We start from the raw sequence: 18,281 nt of genomic DNA, 5'->3' as shown, positions 1-18,281 counted from the left end.
TATTCAGTTATTTCGAATCATGAACAAAATTTCAACAATTCACTAAATATAAACTAGAGGGAGTATATTCAAACAGTAGCTAAAATTGTTTTTGTTGACCTTTCTCCATTAGTTTTGACTTATAGCATTGACAGTTTTATAATTTTAAGTTTCCGTATAAGGAAAGAAGTTTCCATATCATTTTGTAATTTAGTAATATATAATTTTTTTAAAAAATTTGGATGCACTCACTCATCAGTAAAAATAAATATTTTGTACACCTACTCCGTTAAAAAAGTATAGACTCTTCAGAAATTTTAATATCCTTTACGGAATACATGGCTCCGCCATTGGCTCCATGGTTACTCTGTGGAACATCTAGACATGTACATGACTCACGATATTTACTATTCCTGTAGTTAGATTTCAAATTATGATGATGTCATTTGATCTTAAACTATGTATTATTTTATGAAATGGTGCACACGTGTGCTGACTTAGAAATGAGGCACAACAAGTAATAACATAATTAGAAAAAAAACGAAGAGAAAGTAATGTCTACGCCAACCTAAATAATTTTAAAAAAAAAAAACTTGAAAATGTGGAACTATTGGGTTTTTTGTCATGATCTTATTAATTAGGCTATAAATTAGGTGTCGACCTGTATTTTTGGCTAAAATTTATCAATTCACAAAACTGTTAAAAACCAAAATGTGTACTAAGTTCGTAAAAGCACGCCAATGGCAGAAGTTTATAGTTTCCTACTATATTCGATAAGTTTATATTTCGTATTGTAATATTTCATAAATTATATTTAATTTTGTTAAAAATAAATTTAATTATTACAATTGTGCATTGTTTGTGGTTGAGACTCAAGATCCGTTATTAGTGCTTGAAATAAGAAACTTAAAGAGTATCCGATGTTGGACACTTGTCAATATGCTTAAAAATTTATCAGCAATTTCTAGCTAATTATTGTTAAAATGTGTTTAGCTAATTGATCTCTCTTATAATCAAGTGAAGTTAACATGAAAATTTGATTGGACTATTATCAAAGAATATTGAATGCTTTTATTAGGTACAAACATTATAGTCAATTCTGAACGAACAACATTTATTATGAAATGAGAATTTAAAATTATTGTGTAGTAAAATAAACTTAAATTTCTTCTGGTCCCTATTTACAAACCCACCCCTAAAAAAAAAAAATATTATCAGGGATGTTTTATTTTTATTTTTGCTTGATATTTAATATTTGTATTAGAATCTTGACTAATTCAGATTCGTATTAGGTAAAATTCAATAAAGAAAAAATATTTTTAATAAAAAAATTTTAATCTAGAATTCAAACTTGATACATCTAATTCAAAATTTTAAAAAAAAAAATCTTATTAATCTTATCCCCACCCTTATCGATATTATAATGAAATTAAGCATCTCTATGCTGCCTAGTTGCGAAATGGCATATATAGTTATAACACACACTTCCTACTTGAAGTTAAAATAGAATATTATATATANCTCAATGTCCCTATTTATTTATCTATTTTTAAATTGACGCATTTATTAAGAAAAAAATAATTATTATAGTGAATTTATTATTTTACCTCTATTAATTATTAGAATTTCAAAATTAATTTACTCATCAAATATATTCTATCTTTTTCAAAAATATATTAAGCTCTAAATATTTTGAGAGTACAACAACTAAAAAGATATTTTCTTTTCTTAATTTGTCAAAAATAACAAGTAAAAAAGAATAAGTAAAAAGTCGAACTATATCAGTAAAAAAACGAAAAAGTATAATATAATGATTATATTTTTACTAGTAAAAAGAAATCAAGAAAGTACAATATAAATATAATGATTATATTTTTACTTGTCCTTTAAAGAAACTTAACTTCTTTTCCCAGCCTATTACTGAGGCTGGGGGGGGTTCATTGGTCTGGGGCTAGGGGTATAATTGAAGTATTGGAACTCATAGAGCAATAACTAGTACCACTATGCTATTCCTAAACCAATTCTAGTTGACTCAACACCAAAGAAAGCTAAATAGAAATTATTTGGGCCACAAAATTCAATATTGCCTCCCTCATTTTATGTGATGGTTTTCACCACACCTCAAATCTATCCAATAAAAGATGATTTCATAAGTTATAAGATTTGTGTAGTTAAAAATTAGTTTCTTAAAAGCTAAAATTTAAAAATTACTTTTTAAAGCTAAAGTTTAAAAAAAAATTAAAAGCTAAAATTTACTAAGTTAAATTGTTTGCGAGTATAAACGGCATCATTTTATGAAAGAAGACGGAAAGAAAGAGTAGATCACACAAATTAAGATAAAAGAAGTATTTTCTTTGTGTCATTTTATAAGTTATTTTTTCCTTTTTACTCCGTTTAAGAAAAAAATTTCAAAACAATTTCATTTTTAAATTTTTTATTTTATTCTTAATTAAATAATTACAACATTAGAAATATCTAATGATCATTATATAAACCTTAAATTTCAAAAAGTCATACTGACTTGATTGTTTCCTTTTCTTTGCTAGATTACAATGTTCTTTGTTCTGGCTAATTCTTCTTAATTATATATGACAATTATCTCAGGGGTTTAGTTATGTATTCAATTATCATATTTTATCCTCTTATTCTTTATTTAGCTAAGTTTTTAGTATAAACTTATGAATATCCAAGTATTTGTTGAATATGTATTGTGATTATGATTAGGTTGATTTCAGGTCAAAATTAGCAAGAAAAGATCCAAAAGATAGATTAAAATTTAAAACAAAGTATACCTATGAATAACATTTTCATTTTTGAACTATATTATATGTGAATTTTATAATAAAGATATTAGTCTTTTATGGTTCGATGGTTAAGAGTGGGATGATAAAAGCCTTTAGTTTCAATGGGTGAGGGATCATATCCCCTTTAAAGTGATGTTTTTTTCTTTTTTTAATAGCAAAATATACCTATGAATAACATTTTCAATTATGAACTATATTACATGTGACGTTTATAATAATATTGCATCAAGATTATGTATATAACCAGTAATAACTTTACGTTAAAAAAAAGTAAGCAACTGCTATCACAAAATTCTGAATTCACCACAGATTACTCATAGCATATAAAATTCATTGTTCATAGTTTTTAGAGTTTAATTAGCTTACTGGAAGATTATTGTGTGATAAACAAGATTCTCTTGCAAGATTTGCATTAATTAAATGTGTACATTATAAATGTTCTTTTGTAGTTTGAATTATATTAGTTATTATTTATAACTAGTTATGAGTAGCTAAACACATAATTAGGGTTATGAAATTTAAACTAGGGATAATCACTACTAAAAAAATATTAAAACCAACGGACAACAAAATGGATGACAGCATCTCTCAAAGAAACGATGTCATTTACGACGTTGTCCCTCATTTTTTTGACGGGCTTTTGCGCTAAATATATTTATAAACATATATTAGTTATTTATTTAATATATGTAGAGACTCGCTAAAGTGAGCACAACTTAAGTGAGGCCAGAGTTGCTAAAGTGGCTAACCCTTTAGCTTACAATCCCTGTTTAAGTGACACTCTCCATGGCTAAAGCGGCTTTTGCTTAAGTGGTGCCAGAACCGCTTGGGCGGCTGCACCAACAAAGTGCACCAGCCAAATAAGCTATGTCTCAGTGGACTCCTCTCGGATGCTTGAGATCGGTTCAGAAATTCATACACATAAACGAATTATCACTACTAGAAATTAGGCCTACGGCAACGGATTTTTTAGCAACACTTAAGCCACCGTTACTATAGAGGGTCTATTGCAACAGTTTGAGTCGTTGCCAAATGGATTGGATATTATTGCTACGACTAAGTAATAAATCCGTTACCATTGTGTGAAAACCGTTGCAATAGACCATCTATATTGCAACAGTTACTGTTATCGTTGCCATAAAGTAATCATGGCAACATTTATTGTGACTATTACTCTATTGGAACAATTCTATATTAAATCCCTCCATAATTTCCCTCTATTACTTTCGCTAACCCCGCCAAAATTTTCATCTAATTTTATTATTAATTAATTTTTTTAAGTAAAATTATTTTTCTCTTTATCGATAGAAATTAGACAAACATTTCCACAAGCTCCTTTCCTAAAGTACAGGATCCTTTCCTAATTTATCTTCCTCTTCTCTTTCTCTTTGACCTAATTACCACAAGCAGAATACGTACAGGCTCATTTCCTCTTCTCTTTCTCTTTGTTTGGAGCTTAGCAGAAGAACGACGATGGACGAATAGAAGTTGTGGGGCTTAGTAGATGCGGAACGATGGAAGATGGTAAGTTGTTCTTCATGTCCGTGATTTTAGGGCAGACATAAACCCATTTTTTTTCTTCGAATCTAAACTTGTTTCTCTCTTTAAACCATCTCTGAAATCTAATGAAATGGATGGTTGTATATTTTCTTGTCAAATCTAAGGAAACGGAGGTTTTCTTCTTCAACTCTTGGAGGTTCTCTTCTTCAATCTTTGAGGTTACAGCTAAAGAAACTATAAGTTTAAACTTTTGAGGTTTTCTTCTTGAATCTCTTCTTTTGTCTTTAATATTTGGGTGTGGTCAGTGTATGTGAAGTATTTCTCTATTTGTGGGTTCTTTTTCATCAAGTTGTAGCTATTGTGGGTTTAATGTTTTGTTGGATTTATGGTGAAATTCACTGTTCTAGACCTATTTAACTCGAAATTGATGTTGTATTTCTTGTCCATGAGTTATTCAAGTTGAACTTTGGGCCTCTAATTTATTGGATTTGAAGTTGTAATTTTCTGAGTAGTGCTACTGTTTTTGTTGGGTATTTGATTCAATTATTAGAGTTGAATAATTATAGCGACAGACTGAGTTTGGCTACTATTCTCACTAGAAATTGTTGTGAAATCGAAGAAAATAGAGGGCTGAAGATTTGCTTGTGAAATATGAGAAATCTTGATGTTTTTTTCTTCAACAACTGAAGGTTTTGTTCTCAAATTTTTGAGGTTATAGTTGAAGAAACTTCATTTGAACTTTTGAGGTTTTGTTCTTGAATCTCTTCTTTTGTCTTTAGTATGTGGATGTTTTTTTTTAGTTTAGTGTAGTAATAATCTGAATAGCTGCGGAATTCGGTGCCATAAAATAATCAACTCAACTAAATATCTAACAAAATGTCTAATAAGGCATTGTCAAGGCAAACATAAAGGGGTACTTGTCAAATTAACATCTTTAACATTGTTAAGCATGTGAACCAAATACAAAACTTGACAGAGAATCTCATTAATCAAATTGCAGTGTATACTTCAATCTCTAGGCAGCTTCCTTGGCGAGAACTCTTTTCTTGGCCTTGGTTCTGGCCTGTGACTTAGAGCCCATGATACCACCACCCTACTTCTTCCTTTTCTCTTCATACTTGTCATTGAAGTTAGCCTTAATGGCCTCCAAAATTCTGTTGAACTCCATTTTGTCCTCATTCTTCACGGCAGTCAAACACAAGGCTGAAGCAGTTTTCTTATGCACGATCGATCCTAAATGAGCTTTGCCCTTCACAATGCAGTAAGGAATTTCCATCTTTTTGCATAGCGCAGGAAGCCAGAAAACCAACTCTATTGGGTCCACGTCATGAGCAATCACTACCAACTGAGCTTTATTCTGCTCAATAAGATAAATGATGTGCTTAAGCCCATACTTAACAATAATGGGTTTCTTTGTTTCAGGAGTCTTTCCTTCTGCTTCAGCTTGAGCCCTTTTGTGGGTTAGTATTTCGATGTGGTTAGTGTATTTGATGTATTTCTCTATTTGTGGGTTCTTTTTCGTTAAGTTGTAGCTATTGTTGGTTTAATATTTGGTTGTATTTATGGTTAAATTGACTGCTGATCTAGACCCATTTAACTTGAAATTGATGTTGAATTTGTTGTCCATGAGTTATTCAATCGGGTTTGAATATCCTTGTATTGATTACGTCTTGATTGATTTTACCTATCACTTACATTATTGTTGATGATTTAAGTTAGAGCAATAGGAAATAAGAGATAAAATTAACATGAGAATAGAATTATCTAAAATTTGCTACTGGTGGGTACTAAAATGTGCTACTGGTTTCACACAAATGTGAAAGCAATTGAATATTATAGTAAGTTCTTCTTGTATATAATTTTAAGTTGAACTTTGGGCCTCTAATTTATTGGATTTCACGTTAAAATTTTCTTAGCAGGGGCTACTGTTTCAGTTGTGTTTTAATCTGATTTGAGTAATGAACAGTGATTTAACGAGACATATTGATGACAGTGCTCAAAAATGACTTACTTGTGTGTATCTTTCTTTTAAACTGTTTACATATGTTGTTTCATGGGTATTTGATTCAATTGTTAGAATTGGATAATTATAGAGACATACACTCAGTTTGACTATTGTTATCTCTAGAAATTGTTGTGAAATCAAAGGAAATTGAGGGCTGAAGGTTTGCTTGTGAAATCGGAGAAATCCTGATATTCTGACATCTTTGAGGTTATAGCCAAAGAAACTTCAAGTTTGAGCTGTTGAGGTTTTCTTCTTTAATCTCTTCTTTTTCCTTTAATCGTTGAGGTGTAGTTAGTGTATTTGATGTATTTATCCTCTCGCTTGAATATCTATGTGAGAAATTTCGATTTCATTATTGTTAAAGAGTTACATAGAGCAACAGGAAACAAGAGATACATTAGCATGAAAGTGGAAAAAACTAAATTTCACTGTTCGTTTTAGACAATGTGACATGAAAATCTAAAACATCCTAAAATTCGAGATCAATATTATTTGCATTAAAATTCCGTTTTATCACTTTTAAGGAATGTTCTGCCTTGATTTTAGTCAAAAAATTTATCTATTGGGATACTTTTTTGAAAATCTGTAAGGATACTTTTAAGGAATGTTCTGCCTTGATTTTTATCAAAAAGAAAATTTATACGGAACTTTCATATATTAAGAAAAGTTATGTAATGCTTATTGTAAATTGTATTGTGATTGCAATATGTTTAAACTACATATTCTCCATGTACATTTTGAGATATCTTTGTTCCTGTGTAATACACTGCTGTTTTTTTTTTATTTCATAGTTTATCATAAATTTGATTCTTTTTATCTGTCTTTGTCACTAGATATCAATGGATAATTTAGATAGAAGTTGGATGAGTATGAGATGATGCAGTGATAAATATATTAGTGGAGTGAATGATCTTCGTGATAAGGCATTTCAATGAGCTTCAAAAGGAAATGAAATATTATGCCCTTGCAAAATATGCATCAATCATTATTGGCATTAAGAAATGTGGTGGAGGATCACTTGATTGTAAATGGATTTGTGGATGGATACAACAAATGGATTTTTCACGGGGAGAGAGTTTCCTCACGAAATACACAACTTTCACGCAGCCATGATGATATTGATGGACTACTTCATGATATATTTCGAAATATAGATGGTGAAACAAGTCATGGTGAAGGAGAGAGAGAAGGGCTATCTGAAGATCCAAAGAGATTTTTTAAATTACTGTATGAAGGAAAAAAAGAGTTATATCCAGGGTGTGAGAACTTCAGTAAGTTGAGTTTCATCATTCGGTTATACTTGCTAAATCCCTACATGGGTTGAGTGATGTGGCTTTTATTGATCTGTTAAACTTGTTAAACGAAGCATTTCCCTTTGCTCAACTGCCCGAGTCTTTCAATAAAGCTAAAAAATGATAAAAGACTTGGGTATCGGCTATGACAAAATACATGCATGCCCTAACGATTGCATGTTATTTTGGAATGAAAATGCACAGAAAGATAATTGCTCTGTGTGTGGATCTTCTAGATGGTCCAATGAGGGTGATGACACGATATATTCGACCTCTAAAACACCAGCAAAGATTTTAAGCTACTTTCCTTTAAAGCCTAGGCTTCAGAGAATGTTTATGTGTCTTGAAACAGCTGTTGAAATGAGATGGCATGATTCTGAACGACCTAATGATGGGAACTTAAGGCATCCTGCTGATGGAGAAGCTTGGAAGGATTTTGATTCTATGCATCCAAACTTCTCAAATGATCCTCGTAATGTTCGATTGGGGCTTTCAAGTGATGGTTTCAATCCATTTCGAACCATGAGCATCTCCCATAGTACTTGGCTTGTTATGTTGATGAACTATAATTTATCACCGTGGATTTGCATGAAGCCAGAGTATATGATGTTGTCGATGATCATTCAAGGGCCATCATCTCCTGGACAAGATATAGATGTGTATCTACAACCATTAATTGCTGAATTGAAGGAACTATGGGAGTTTGGGATAGAAACATATGATGCTCATACAAATCAAACATTTCAAATACGTGCAGCTTTAATGTGAACAATTAGTGATTTTCCAGCGGTATCAATGCTTTTCGGATGGAGTACTAAGGGAAAATTAGTGTTCCCCACATGTAACTATGACACATGCTCTCAATATCTCAAACATAATCGTAAAATGTGTTACTTAGGTCATCAGGCTTTTTTGCTCCTGATCATCCATTTAGAAGAGAGAAAAAAAATTAATGGAGAGGAGGATGATAGACTTGAACCTACATCCTTGTCGGGCATAGAAGTCTTTGAAGAATTGGCTGATTTCAACGATGTTTTTGGAAAGGCCAACAAGAAAAGACGTCGAAATAATGAGGGTCCATGGAAGAAAATATCCATCTTTTTTGAATTACCATATTGGAAACATAATATGTTGAGGCACTATCTTGATGTGATGCATATTGAGAAAAATATATGTGATAGTTAGCTTGGGACTTTATTAGATATCCCAGAAAAGTCAAAAGATCACATTAATTCTCGTTATGACTTGCAAGAAATAGGGATACAAAAGGAGCTTCATCCAAGGAAAGATGATACAAATGGAAAATCTTGTTTTACCGTGAAGCCAGAAAAAAAACGATTATTTTGCACTGTCTTAAAAAAAGCAAAATTACCAAAAGGATTTGCCTCAAACATATCAGATTGTGTGGATGTGTATGAAATGAAAATATCATGGTACAAAAGCCATGATGCTCATTTTATATTGCATTACTTGATCCAAATTGCGGTTCGAAAAGGATTGCCGAAGAATGTTTCATTAGCCTTGATTAGGTTGGGGAACTTCTTTAAATTTATATGCAGTAAGGTTATAAGGCGAGCAGATCTTGAGCCAATGCAGATTGAAATCAAAGAAATTGTATGTGAGCTTGAAAAGATTTTTCCTCCATCTTTTTTTGATATAATGGAACATTTGCCTGTACATTTGGTTGATGAAATTAGATTGGGTGGTCCAATTCATCTTTGGTGGATGTATTCCAGTGAGATAAAAATGTGTAAGTTCAAGGGTCTTGTTCGTAATCGACGTTATCCTGAAGTTGTATAGCAAAGGGATTTGATGTTGAAAAGTTCTTGATCTTTGGTTCGAGAAACCTACACTATGGAGTGAAGACACCATTCAGTAGGTACCAACTGAGGATGACGAGGTTGTTGAAAAAGAGGAAGATAATTTGTCCCTTTTGTTTCCTAAGCTTAGGCATCCAGTTGGAAATGGAAAGACTGTTACAATGGATCTAGAGTTATCTAGTGAAGTACATTGATATGTTCTCTTCAATAATGGTGATGAAGCATTGGAAGAATTTATCAAGTAAGATAAAAACAAAGTAATTATATATAATTTAAATTTTATTTTTTTGATTATGACAAGGCACTTAAAAATTTAATTATAAATGCCTGATATTCAAACTTGAATTACTCATACTTGCATGGAGCATAAGAGTTAATTGATAGTAATATTAGATCAAATGTATGGACAAGAGCAAAGAGTCATAGTCAGGAATTTGGCAAATGGTTCAAAGAGAAAGTTAAAAATGTTGAAGTGCCTAATCAGTTAAGATGGCTAGCTAAAGGGCCTAATTGAGTGGCAACCAAAATATATAATGCATATTTCATTAATGGAAACCGATTTCATACATTAAAATGTGATTACTCATGCAAGTCTCAAAATAGTGGAGTGACTTTATCAGCGACAACTGATAGTTTTGCTAGTGCTCGAAATCAGAATCCCATTGATGGAGAGGTTATATATTATGGGGCTATTCAAGATATCATTGAGGTTGATTATTACAATTGTTTAGTGTTGTACTATTTAGATGTGATTGGTTTCATAATGAAATAGATGAATATGGGTTAACTCGTGTGTACTTCAACAAATCACGAAGTACAGATGACCTTTTTGTGTTGGCGTCTCAAGTGCATCAAGTATTTTATGTGGCGGATCCAATTGAGAAGAATGTTTATTATGCAAGGAATAAAGTGCCTGTTGATTTTTATGACTTGGAGGAAGAAAATTGTCCTAATATTGGAGATACATTTTTTAGAGAGCTAAGTGAAGATATTGGTCCCTCATATCGATTATCCGATGTTGACATGAGATGGTCAAGAGACGATGTTCCTGTTGATGTTGTTGATATGTCATCTAATGCTCAATTTTCAGAGGATACAACTATGGAAACGTCGGAAGAGGAGGATGACTATGATGATACTGATTGGGATTTGATGATGATTAATAAATAATTTTTGAATGTCTTGTAAATACATGTTTATTTGATTTTGAGTGAGTGATAAATGTCTTTTCCTTAGAAATACATGTTTATTTTATTCTTTTTTCTTAAAATTATATTCTCATTTGTTTCAGGTGATTCACCTTCAATTTGCAGGTTAGCTAGTAAATCATTAAAGGGAGTCTCAACAACACTACTGACGGGCTAGGACTATAGGAAGGTCTGTGTTTCTTAAGTATCTTAGCCTTGTTATTGTATATGATGCACATGTACCTTATATTGTGCTTAACAAGAACTGATTCTTATTCATATATGTAGTTTTAACAGATTTGATAGTCATGAGGAAGGAAAGGACTTCAAAACAAAACAAAAAAGGAAAAGGATAACAATATGTGCAAGCTGGAACACTTACATCTATGGCTCACAAAAGGATTTCTTCACTGAGATCAAAAGGGAATGCTCCATCTATTCTGCTGCAAAATTCCTCTACTCTTGTAGGAAAAAAATTACAAGAAGAATTGCCACAAGTGCCTAAGAATTCTTGTACTTTGAAAGCACAGTCTAAAATGGATGAAATGCCTCAAAGTTGTTCGAGATTATTAGCAAGATCAATGCAGAAACCACAGCAACATGTGCCTCCAAATCTCTCCACTTTAAAAGCACAAATTGTGCAGAAAGAAATGCCACAAGCACCTATGAATTCTTCCACTGTAGTAGCACAAATTTCAGAGAAACAATTGCAACATGTTCCAAGAGAATCTCCTACTGTAGAGGAATGTGATATACAGAACCACGTGGAACAAGAGACACAGAATTTAGAAGAAAATGACCTATCAGGAGAACTAGGTAAAAACATATAAATTCATTTCTAAATATTTAAATGTACTGGAATTGTAAAATCAGTTAACATTGTTTATATGTTGTTTAACTTTGCTTCATATATTGTAGGCCCTATAACTCAAAAAAAAAAAAAAAGAGGTAGTACAGTAATGCAAAGTGTACATGGGCAAAAAGAGTGTAAGTTGGTTGTGTTGAATAGGTACAATCAACCCATTGGTCCTACTAATGTTGTTGTAACAGAGTTGGGGAGTTCTCTTGGAACCTTGGCAAGGAATGCGATGCTTTATCCTCTAAACATTCATAATTGGAAGAATATGGACACAAAAGATGATTTGTGGGAGTATACTCTGGTTTGAGTTCCTGCATTTCCAATTTTAGTTATAAACTTTTCATACTTTTTACTAATATAAAGAACAAATTGTAGGAGAAATATGATATTCCTGAAAGTGCAAAACTATGGGCTTTGGATGGAATTAAGAATACTCGGAGAAAGTATAAGAATGACTTGTATCAGAAACATTATAATAATATGATAATGATGATTTTCGAATGGCAAATAAGCCCAAAGATGTTTCAGAATTTGATTTAAGGATCTTCTCAAATATTGGGCCTCTGAAAAATTCATGGTCAGATTTATATTTTAATTTCTTATTGATTCATTTTTTTGTTTTTGATTCAATTTTAAGTTTACGTAGAATTTACAGACTCATTTATTTACAGGAAATGAGTGAAAGAAATACCAAAAATCGAAAAAAATGGATGAATCCACATACTACTGGTAAAACAAGTTTTGTTGTGATACGCAATAATTTAGTATGTTCTTCTGTTATTTATTAAATATGAACTTGTTGCCATAAAAGATCTTTAATACCAACTCTATGTTATTAGAAAAAAGAGAAGGAAAGTCCCGTTGAGCTGACATCTAAAGAACTCTTTGTGGCTACAAGATCAAGAAAACCTGGTCGAGTATACAAGGACACCAACGAAGATACAATTAGTAAAATTGTATGAATTTTAATGGGTTATAAGGTTGTTAAGATACATTATTTGTTCTTAAATACATGATTTTTTTGACTTTGATTTGCAGGCTGAAATGGAGAAACTTCAAGGTCGACAGAGTGAAGATGACGATCAATCATTTGATGCTTCTATAGCAGTCATGGGAAATGAACACCCAGGGAGCCTGAGATTGTATGGACTAGGAGTTACAAAAACTACTTTGACAAGGAAAGTGCTTTCTGAACCTTGTTTAACTTCTAATGATGAGAGGATGGAAAAAAATGGAGGAACTGGAAGAGAGGATGCATCAAAGGATGTTGGAAAAATTAGAACAGCAAAAAGAAGCTATACACCAAGAAGTTACAAATGATGTTCTTGGATGACTTAAGCGTATGTACCTAGGACTTCAATTGAATGTTGCCACGTTGGCCTCATTGGGTGCTCAATCACCACAAGAATATATGCAACCGTTAAATCATCCATCTTCTAGCAAAAACAATCAAGGTATCAAAGTTATTGTTTTTCTTCTTCTTCGCTTCCACAGTAGCTTGGCTTGAATGTGCTGCCTATGTCAATATATTGATGTTGTTTCTGGACTGTTTCTACGACTATCTGAATGTTCTGCCTATGTCTATGTATCACTGTTATTTTTGCACTATTTCTGCGACTGTTTGAATGTGTTGCCTTTGTCTATGTATCAAAGTTGTTTTTGGATATTTCTGTGACTGTTTGAATGTGTTGTAATATATGTCTATGTATCAATGTTGTTTATGGATTGTTTGTGCGATTGTTTGAATGTGCTGTCTCTGTGTATGTATTAATGTTGTTTCTGCACTAGCACAAGTGTGGCATGAATTAAAGTATTGGAGGTTTCAAATTTGGATCTCCCTTTGAGTTTTTTTTCTTCTTTAATTTTAATGTTTATCAAAATGTGATGAATATGAGAAGGGGGTTTTGGATCTTGAAGGGGGTTTCATTTCCATATATCATTGTCCATTCTCAACTACCTTGTAGTATATTCTCAGCTACCTTAGTTAAGGTTGTGGCTCTGTCTCTGCTTGTTGATTTCCATCATGGTTGTAATCTTAGGGGGCCTTTGTGGGGAAGATCTACACACTTATCTAAGGTGGAACTTATAAATCACATGGTTTCGGTGAAGTGAAAAGCAACCTAATCTGAAATCTTGTCACCATTAAGGATTTGGGTGAGAGATAGAAAATTTTGTAAATTTAACATATAGTGCAACAGAAGTTATTGAACTGAACTCTGTGCTTCATTATGCGATATAATATATTGACATGTGTTATGCTTTATTAGTGAAGGTAATCAATGTATGATATGTAAATTTTTAATAGATAAGGCAAAAAAGTTATTGCATTGAACTGTGTTCTTTGTTAGACTATATATTATATTTTCATGTGTTATTCTTTATCAGTGAAGGTAGTCTATGCATGATTGTTAAGGCATCCCTTTAAAAGGGTATTGATGATACTAGTATTGAATATTCTAAAAACTGCAGGTGTTCTATGATTTTTCACAAAAAAAGTGGAAGAATGATTTCAAATTACTATTTTAATCTTTCATTATCTATTCAGATACAAAAATTCCATTTTGAAATTGAGGCTCTTTTAGATCCATTGATGATTTTGTCTATTTTTGCCATCGACATAATGAAATCCCTTATGATTTTGTCGTTGTTCATCAGGGACAGAAAAATGAAGATGATGTGCTGAACTTTCTCACATCTAAAGTAGTTGGTTTAATCATTCATTACTTAAGAAATTTCATAATTTTGGTAATCCTGTGTTGATCTACTAAGAGAACTAACACAGGATGATCGCACCTCAATTGAAGAACAAGAAAAGAGTAAAGAACTCAAAATCCTGTATTGAAAATGTAAAGACATTTGATCTCCTTATAGGATAAAAGAGTAGGTTATAGTTTGATGTTCTTATCCAAAACTGTTTCTGCCTCTGTTTAAATGTGCTGCCTTTTGTTACTTTTTTCCTGCTAGTAGTTTGTTTCTTTCTTGTCTTCAGTTATAAGTGATAACATGCATTTGTTTATCTGTTAAGTGGAGTTTTCAGATTTGGATCTCCCTTTGAGTTTTCTTTCTCTTATCATATTCTTCAGTTTTCTTGAGATCATTTTTTTGTCCCTTGCTGTTAAATTTCCTTCCCCTGGAAATTGTTTGGTATAGTTTGGTTCTTTGTTCTGTCCCTCAATAAACTTTTGATTATGGTCTTTTATAGGTGGAGAAGATAACCAGTAGGAGGAGGATGAAAGTAGTAGTGATGAAGACCTTACTTGATATATTTGAGACTTTTGTTAAGCAGGAGGATGATGAAAGCAGTAGAATCCTATTAATTTAGCTCAACTCTCTTTTGTTTCTTGACATTTTGAGTCTTTTGTTAAGCAACAATCTTTTGTTTTAATATCTATTAGTATGGAAAAGCAAACTATTGAAAACATGTGTTTTGGTATATTTTACCTTTATGGATATTGTAACTAGGATATTTCGAATTATATATGTAGGATTCCACTATATAATTAGTCGTTTCCTTTCGTGATTTGATTTAGAGAACTTTTTTTATAAATTGTTGATTTCGTGTTTGGGGAAATCTGTATATTCATATAGATTGGTTACAATAGAAAATAAAACTATTACAATATCAATAACAACTGTTGCCATAATATTTAAAAAGTGTTGTCAATATGATCAAGCTATTGCAATGGACTCTATTGCAATGATATCTAACAGTTACCACAACCCCTAATGCAACAGTTCTTAACGGTTACAATTGTTGTAATATTATAGTGCCTATAGATCGAAGGAAAATCGTTGCAATAGAGGCCCCAATAGCAACAGTTTTGAGAACCATTACACTACCTGTTACAATAGAGTTATAGTAATGCGAGCAGATGAGACGGTTCACAAAACGTTGTTGTAGCTCTATGGCAACAGTTTTCTGTCCTATTGCAACACATATGAAACTGTTGTCGTAAGCCAAATTTCTAGTAGTAATTATATGCTACCTCCATCAAATTTGATATTCTATATTTAACTTGGATGTCAAAATTTTCAATGTAAATTTTTCTCAATAAAAAGTGGATCTCACACTCAAGTTCCATTTATTAAGCCAAAATCCACAAAATAGCTTGAAATGAGCCCAGAAGCCTAGGGGCCACCCCCAAAGGTCTTTTCAGATCAAACTCAATATTCTAGAGCTAACAGAATCATCAAAATTGTATTCTAGGCTGTTTACTTGAAGTTTTGATCAAAGTCAACCATTCAAGTTTTAAAAGCTTCAAAACACATAAACTCAAATAAAAATCAAACGAACTATCATGTGATCAAATTATTAATTCCAACAAGTCATAAATGACCACTATTAGAAAGCTCTAACACCGGAAATAAAGCAATATAAAGAAAATAACATTGAGGATCATTACAATGTTGATGGAGACTATATTGTATTAGTATTATATATTTTTATGTTAGAGTTGACGGTTTTGAACTTCAAAATGAGTACATCATAAAGATAATTTATTCTAACAATTTTTCAAGACTTTGCATCTTTTATCAAGTTAATCATCTTCAACTTCAATTTCAACCATTTCAAATAAAGTGACAAAATATTTATAATAATACATAGTAGCTCACATAATAGATCGAATTTATGACGTTATTAGACTAATTTTTTTTAGATATTACTCTTTTAAAGCAAATTTAATTGTATAATTAAGATAAATTAGTTGAGTTGGATAATTTTGATAGTTTTTAAAAATTGTGAGCATAAATCATATTTTAAAAAATACATTCAAATTCTAAATATATATTTATTTATTTATTGCAAAAATGTTTCGTCAAATAAAACTCCAACGTTGAAAAATTCAAATAAAATGTATATTGTTTTCTTTTTCATGGTCAAATGCCTACAAAGTCTCTTGGCTAAATGACTACTTTCAAATCTTTGGCCATGAAACGTTTTTACATTTTTTTGTCGATTTGTTTTTCCTTTTATTTCAGAATCAAATGTTTTTGCAATGAAATATTTCAATACAACTCAAAATTGCATTTGAAATTTGGAGAACATCCATTACTTTGTTTTTACTTTTATTATATTTTTCATTCTCAAATAGTCAAATATATATACCCTAATTTGTTTTGTGTTTATAAAACGTTATTAAATTATATTTCAGGTTTAAATTACATTTCATTTTTTTGTAAATGAAAAATACATTGCAAAAACAATAATCAAACACAACTAGTAACTTTAATCATCAGTGTCATTGCTGTAAACTAGCTAGTGTATTTGAATGTCTACATAGGTCAGTATTTAATTATATTAAAATTGACATTTTCTCATTTTAATGTTTTTAATGTGTGTTTTATGTCTTCATTCAAATATGACCATTTATATTTGAATATTCTTTTAAATTTCACATCCATCCATCTAAATATGTTGGGCCTTAGGGTCCCAACACTTAGGGGTGGTTGTGGTTTGTCACTTTGGTTATAACTGTTTTTAAATTATTAATTTTTATATCAAATATAATGATCAAATTACAACTCAATCATAACTATCGGTTATCAATAAGTTAATATCTTAATGGTTTATAACAAATTAGCATGCCTACAAATCAACAAGTGAAATCGAACATTTCAACATTAAACCGAATCAATTGTTATGCAATCCTAAACTTGGATTTTTACAAAATCTTTTATAACGATTTAGTGTTTGTACAAACCAATAACCAATAAATTGAACCAAAAAACTTCAAATCAAATTGAACCGATCGATACACAGCCTAAACCTGAAAATGGATTTACCCAAGACTTATAAAACAATGTAGACTCCAACACCGAGTGGGAAACGAGAAAAAAGAAAAAAATTATAACCATTGAGAGTGACCGGAACTTCCTCAGCATTATCTGGTCCTTCCTAATAGCCACAAACTTTCAAGGCAAGAGGGTTCAAAGAAATTTCCTTTCACAGACAAGGGTAAAATAGTCATTAAACATTTGCTTATGTTTACACAATCAGTCAGTGGTTATTCTAGCTTGAGACTCCTCAAGTAATAATAAACATACAAGAGATAATGTATATTTGGTTTTCCAAAGTGGTGTTTGATCGATACTCATATTGAAATCTGAGTATTCTAGATCTGTGCTGCTTAGGACCCCCATTTAGGGGAAGACACTTCCTATCAGGGATTGTTTCCTATGTAGCAATCGAATGCGAGATCTCTGATTAAAAAAAGATCAATCAATAATTTGTCTATCTCTAAGAATCAAATGCAAGATGTCTGATTAAGAAAAAAGCAACCTCATCCACTGAATCGCATTTTTTGGGGTAAAGAGAGAATATATTATTGAAGGAAGAAGATAAAAGTGTGAAATAAAAAGTGTGATTCTTTTTTTTTTCTTTTCTTTTCCAAGCGAGTTGGAGAGTTGAGGATGGCCAACCTAGCTATTGTGTTAGTACATTAATAGGGTTTCTATTCAAATGTCATATTACTTTTATATTATATCTCTCAAAGTCCCAAACTTTCATAAGGAAAGTTATAACTCTTCTAAATAAATAAAAAATGTAAGGAACTAAATGAAGAAAAAAAAAGTGTCTAATAGTCCGACATGTCACTACAAACTCAAGCAAGAACTTAAATATTTTTTTATTGTTTTATAAGAAAAAGAAAATAATTTTACTGTTATTATTCTATACAAGTCCTATAAAGCCTACTCAAAAACTCACACTGAATGCTAAAAAGTAAAGTCTTTGGTTTGCAGCCTTTTGCAAGTCCATATAATCTTCATCTTTTAAAGCTGGCAGATTTCCTCCCTCACCCCATCCCCTCCCCCTACTCTTCCACCCCACCCCTCA

At 31.5% G+C, this 18,281-nt stretch overlaps 2 pseudogenes; one reads left to right on the top strand and one right to left on the bottom strand.

Annotated features, from left to right (window-relative positions):
• Positions 1-5,268: 5,268 nt before the first annotated feature.
• Positions 5,269-7,018, bottom strand: LOC107001077 (annotated as a pseudogene).
• A 4,860-nt stretch (positions 7,019-11,878) lies between these two features.
• On the top strand, positions 11,879-12,870 carry LOC107001076 (annotated as a pseudogene).
• Positions 12,871-18,281: the final 5,411 nt, after the last annotated feature.

The sequence above is a fragment of the Solanum pennellii genome, chromosome 10 (genome assembly GCF_001406875.1).
Source record: "Solanum pennellii chromosome 10, SPENNV200".
In the NCBI taxonomy this organism is placed as follows: Eukaryota; Viridiplantae; Streptophyta; class Magnoliopsida; order Solanales; family Solanaceae; genus Solanum; species Solanum pennellii.
This window is presented reverse-complemented; position numbering and strand designations above follow the sequence as displayed.